The sequence below is a fragment of the Rattus norvegicus genome, chromosome 18, assembly GCF_036323735.1.
Source record: "Rattus norvegicus strain BN/NHsdMcwi chromosome 18, GRCr8, whole genome shotgun sequence".
Taxonomy (NCBI): domain Eukaryota; kingdom Metazoa; phylum Chordata; class Mammalia; order Rodentia; family Muridae; genus Rattus; species Rattus norvegicus.
This window is the reverse complement of record NC_086036.1, coordinates 22,728,664-22,734,943: the sequence shown is the minus strand read 5'-3', so window position 1 is coordinate 22,734,943 and position 6,280 is coordinate 22,728,664.

Below are 6,280 nucleotides of genomic sequence, written 5' to 3'. Positions count from 1 at the left end.
TCCATTGGAGTTTTAAAGTAGAGTTTTGGCAAAGATTTTCACAGTAGTCAACAATTAGCAATAGAATTACTTCAATATGAACATGTTGAAGAAGATCCCACACACTGTCCACTGACTGAGCTATGGGGACAGTAAGCTGCATCATGACAGGGACCTGGCCAAGAGAGGAATGCTACATATTATCCTCCTTCAGAGAACGCAAGACAGGTAGTAGGTAGATCTTTAATTTATATCTAATATAGTATAGATTCTACTTATGGAAAGTCATATCAGGAATGTGTATAAGAAAATTTTAATCCACCTATTCTGCAGAAGAGAAGCAAGACATGAACCTGTTTAGGACTGATGAGGTTTAAAATCTAAGCAGAGTCTACTCTTAGAGAAGGCCAAATATTTGAAGCAAAAAGAGAGAAAGGACACAGAAAGAATGGGACCATAAAGTAACTTAAGTCAACTTCGCTCATAAAAACATTAAAAAGCGGCATGGGTAGAATAGTAAATGCAACAATACGGACCACCCAGGTGGTTTAGCATTAGGGGCTTTCCATGAAATCTGAAAACCTGAGTTTAATCCCCGAATCCACATGTGGAGTAAGAGAATCAACTCCCACACATTTTCTAGCCTCCACACAAATGTGGTTCCTGCATTCCTTCCCACAACTAGCTAACTAAAACATGATATTAAAGGAGTAATAAAAGAGGTACCAATGTATAGGCCATGGAATATAGAAAACGCACCAAGAGTGTGACATTTAATATTGTAATCAGTGAGAGTCTTGGGGGAATTTTAAACAGGGTTATATTTTTTATAGATTCAGTTTTTAAACATAGAGTTAATTTAGATGAATTTTTACATACTTTGAATATAATTATGTCTCTTTATAGAGTTAATCATCTTTTCTAGGTGAAAGAAATGTATAGCCAGAATTAATTTGTGGAGCTTAAGTAAGATGTCTAATGCATAAGGAGATCAAGGTGACTCAGAACAAAGAAACTGAATCCCAAGGAAATTCAGATACCCAGGGCAGATGTCAGAAGTCAGTCATGTTAGCCTTTTAAAATTTCACTTACTATTATCATATTAGTACATACATGTGGAAATCTGAGGTCAAGTTTTGAGAATGGGTTTTCTTTTTTCACTATGGAATCTGGGATTAAACTCAGATCATCAGGTTTGTATGCCAAGTGTCTGTGCCTGCTGAGCTAAGCCAGCCAAGCTTTTCAGACCAGATGTAGCACGGTGAGCTTCTAAAAAAACAAAAAAACAAAAAAACAAAAAAAACAAAAACAAAAAAAAAACAAAACAAAAAAACCAAAAAAAAAAAAACATTTTCAAATTTGATATGGAAGCTAGTAACAGACATATAAATAATAATAATGTTTGGATCCTGAATTGCAATTAAATTGTGAGGCAAACTTTTTTGCAAAAAGGCCTTTCTTTGCTATGAATTCCTCTCCACAGGAGTACAAATAGAGATGCCGGCTCTACCTGATACTTCAATGTGACCCCTGTTCCCATAGAATACTTGTCATTCGCATGTAAAGAAGGGCTGTGTACAAGTACCTGTGTGTAGGCTGGAAATAGTGAAGTTCAGATACAGTGGTCCAATTACACAGGAAATTTCCACAGGTAGAAGTATAAGTGATTTGGGGAAATGGCCACCTACATTCCAGTGTTTTCCAACTCAAAGGTCACACAAATGTTTCTTATGCCCAAACTCTGGATAAACAGAACAACACAGCAGCGTGGGCTGGTTGGACCTCATTCACTGTAGACCTGAGGAGGATGGCAGGACAAGCCTCAGCACCACATCTATAGTATCTCTACCCGAATAGGACCAACCATGCAGGAAAGCACTGAGAGTTCAATGATACCAGTACTTAAGGATATAGAATTGATAAATAAGGCAAATAAAAACATAGGATATCAGTGCATTTTAATTATGACTTGGTATGAATATCTAATATCACACGAGACACAAGGATACTAACATAAATTTGATGTTTACATAAAATTCACATTTAATTGGACATCTGTCTATTTTAAATATACACTTATATCAACAGCCCAGCCTCGAAAAGCATAAAACCTGTAAGTCACGGTACTGCCCAAATACCAGCATTTTCCCTACGTGATGAGCATTGTGTTTTTCTCAGCCCTGAAAGTTTAAAAGAGAGTCAAGGGAAAAGTAAAAACTTGCCATGTCTCTACCACCCGCTGAGCCATCTCCAGCAGGGGAAGGTTGTACAGCAGCTGTGAAGGTACGCAGAGTTTTTTCCTCCAAGAACAAAATAGTCTGAGTACCGAGATGCATGCTTTGTGACCCTAACGAATATAGAATTTTTAATAAATTAGGAGATAGGAAAAGTGTGGGCCTGCTGAGGTTTTTTTTGAGTAAACAGAAAAGAACTCCCCACCTCCTAAGCCAGGTCACTGGGATAATAGGAGAAAATCAATGTGCTCTGGTTATATTCGTGAGACTTGCTGTCTAATGCAGTAACAGCGACAGATTGGCACACAGAAGCCAGGAGAAGCCTAGGTACTTCTAGAGCTGGGCAAAGGTAAAGAGGGGCTGAAGTCCTCCATGTTTGACCTCATTATTTCCATGGACAGTCTGCTCCAGCTCTCCGGCAGTAACCAATTTACACACAGTATGATTCTTGGTATATGGTCTCCTCTATCTCCTGCTAGCTGCTTGGTCTGCATCTTCTTTACTTCTAGTGCAGACCACCAGCTGCCTCTGGTGTCTACACTGAGCTGACCTAGATAATCCAGGATGATCTCTGCCTCAGGATCCTTAACTGATTCTGTAATGCCCCATTTTTCATGCAAAGTAACAGTTGGTGTTACTGGCATTTAGGAGAGATGCTCTAAGGGATGAGTGGACAATCATCGGGCACAGGTGTATTCTGAGAAAACCCTGAGTTCTCAGGTGAGATTGAGGTTCTCTGGGCTTTCTCTCCATTTGCTCCCACTAGGGAGAGCCAATCCCTGACACTATTAATGATGTCCATCCCATTCATCCTTCCTTATTTTTTAGGATAACGACACATTTCTTTCCTTTCATTGTTTGTCCTGGATCTTAATAGTTTGCAATAGCAATGGTTTATAAGAGTAAACATGCTCTGGGCTGGGTGCTATGCTTGTGTTATCCCATAAAATCCCTAAAAGGAGATTGAAATGGTACAGTACTTAACGTTATTTTATAAACAAGAAGCCAAAACAAAAACTGACTTGGGAAAATTCCTGATGGAAGTAGAAGGAAGAGAATGTAGCTCAAGGTTCTTACATCGAGAACAACAAACATCGTGACACATTGCCTCCTTCTTCCCTTGCAGAGCAATTGCTGCCTCAGCCAAGAGTATCCTCTTACCCTTTCCAGATTGCTCGGCTCAACTTAGCACTTTGCACAGGCTGCATTTTTCATCCTATTGTCTAGTCACAATAGTGCTGCAGACAGAAGACTGTGAGTTGATTAACCATCCAATGGGGGAAATACTTGGAATCCATCACTAGTTATACTGCTGATGATGGTAGAGAAAGGTCTATCTTAGAGATTGCTGTGTCCTAATCTCCTCTATCTCCAGTGACTGTTTTCTTAGTAAAACATCTAAGAAGGCAGGAAAAAGAATGACGGACTCCAGGGAACATGACTTAAACATGCAACTTTCTAATCTTTGTAAGCCTTCCTCATTTAGGAAGTTACCAGGTTGTATGCCAGGAGGAGTCAAGGAACAAGTTCCAAGTTGAAGACAGAAAGGACAAGGGTTGGGAGGGAGAGTGTAGATTCCAATTATGTTCTAATTATAAGTGAAGATGACTTCCTCATAAATGTCACCTTCTCATGAAATGTGGGCCTTCAATTCACAGTCCAGGATCAGTTTCTTCACCCTCTACAATATTCTTACAGCAATGGCTTGTCCTGGCTGCTTAGCTATGTACAGTTCTGTCATCTATCACTAGTTCTGGTGTCAGGTTTTGTGCTATCAATTATCGCCACAAATCTAAGTCTTTATATTATGGACAAACATAAACAAGAGAAGTAAGGATGCCGAGTTATGCGGGTGACTGAGAACCATCCTTCAGAGACCAACAAGAGGTCTCAAATGCCACAGGGATTTCAGTTGGGTTCTCTTTGCCATGACACAGACATTACACAGCTCATCTTTTTCATTTAAATTCTAGTAGGACTTTTCATCTCTAATCAATGAATATTTTTTTCAAATCCCTACTCTATATTCCTATTACTGGCCATATTACCATATTATATATGTTGGAATCAGTTTAATACACAACGTCAAATATAATGTTTTAGTGTATGGTTTCTTTTGAGTTCCAAATTCAACTTTTAGTTTTAGGACAAAAAAATTTTTTCTGCCAGTGATAAAATTGAACCTTGTCTTGATGCCTGACTAGTATCCTTCCAGGTTCTTTCTTTGTTTCCTCCTAATGCATCAACAGCTCTTTCAATCCATACCTGCCCCTCTTGCATCCATCCAGCAACTTTTCCAAAGAACATTTAGGCATGTTTTTCACTCCATCCTCCTTCAAAGCCAAAGTCTTTTACAAATATACCTTTTCTCTTATCACTATTTTAACATTTTAATGCACAGTCTATTTCTTTATATTTGTTAGTACAAAATTAGTATGTACAAACATACTAATTACCACACACACCTAAATTCTCCTCCACACTCATCATACTAAGTCAGGTGATACGGGATTTTTAAATTATCCTTATTTCCATGGATAAGGATGTAGCTGACAGCCCTCATCAAAGAGGCTTCTTTACGCAGCAGATAGAGACGATTACAGAAACCCCAGACTGGTCAACATGTAGAGGATAAGTGACTGTGTGAAGCCTTACATCAATTGATATAACTAGAGCACACCTCTTACATCTAAGGCTCAGGAAACATTTGAAAAAGGAGGCTGAGAGGCTGTCAGGGCCATATGATCGTGATGTCTGCTGAGAGACAGTTCCACATATACAGGAGAAGGAAGCCACACCCACCTTAACAGGGGGAACAAAGGATTACAACTTGAGATTCAAATGCAGTCTGAAAACAAACATTCTGTCCAGTTTTTCCCTTGTTCACAAATTGGCTTTCTAAAATTACAATTTACTTTCCGTCTACTACATTTTAAAAAATCGCATGAAAGTAGCAGAAATAAACAATACAAGCTTTGAAAGTACACACATATTTAATAGCATGATAAGATCTTGTGCTGTTCTCTCTCCTGCCCAGTGCATGAATCATCTCTTATCCAGAGAACCCATTGTACACTTACATTAGTTACTTCAGAACAGCAGTGGTTATCATATCTATGTGTCCATGCATTGTGAAGGCTTGTGTCCAAGTGATCCTTGTTTTACTTACGAATGGTCCAAGTGCAAAGGCAGAACACCTGGCCATTCCTGTGTACCAAGAAAAAACTCTGTAAAGAGGCCCCTTCTGCGAAGAGAGACGATTGTTAATAAGGAAAAAATAGAAATCACATGTTGAAGCTAAGACCTTACAGGAAGAATGAGTCTTCTTTCAGTACAATTGTGAAAAAGAAAACAGAAATTTACCCCAGTTTTCTCTTGCATTTCAAACTCAAGTTGCTCCCACTGTGTATAATATATACTTCATTAACATGGAAAAGACGTGTCTTTTCTTTTCATGAAAATAAGGCACAAAGCATACTGTATAATAATTTCAGAGCTACCTGTGGTTTCGGCTTCTCTGAAACGTGTGTTCCATGGATAAGAAGAGATAGTTATATTCTCCCGATAATACTGAAGTCTCCTGAAATCTACTTCCAAAACAACCAATGCCCCTTATTTATCTTCCAAGACAACCTACATTATCGCCAAGGAATGGCTCCTGAGGAAAGCTCCCACCCAACCCGTAAATGTATTTATATTTTATTTCTTCAGGATGCAATAATGATTGCTTTAAGGTACTGTGAAATCAAGATGTGAACTTAACTTCATTTCTTAAAATTCTGTTTACTTTTTAAAATACTTTTATTTCTCCCCATAGTAATTCTCCATCTGTTCTAATGTACAAGTTATGAATAAATGTTTCATGAGACCGTTTGTGGTTTGAAGCCATTTTCAATGTAAAAATGCAATGTGCTACAGATGAACATGAAAGATCCACAAGGCTCAGACGATAACCCTCAAGTGAATGTACACGAAGAGATAAGGCTAAATAAAGTATGGCCTGTTACATTGCCCTGCATTTCTTCCTTTTCATCACTCAACTTTCCCTAAAGAAAAAGCTTTCTAAA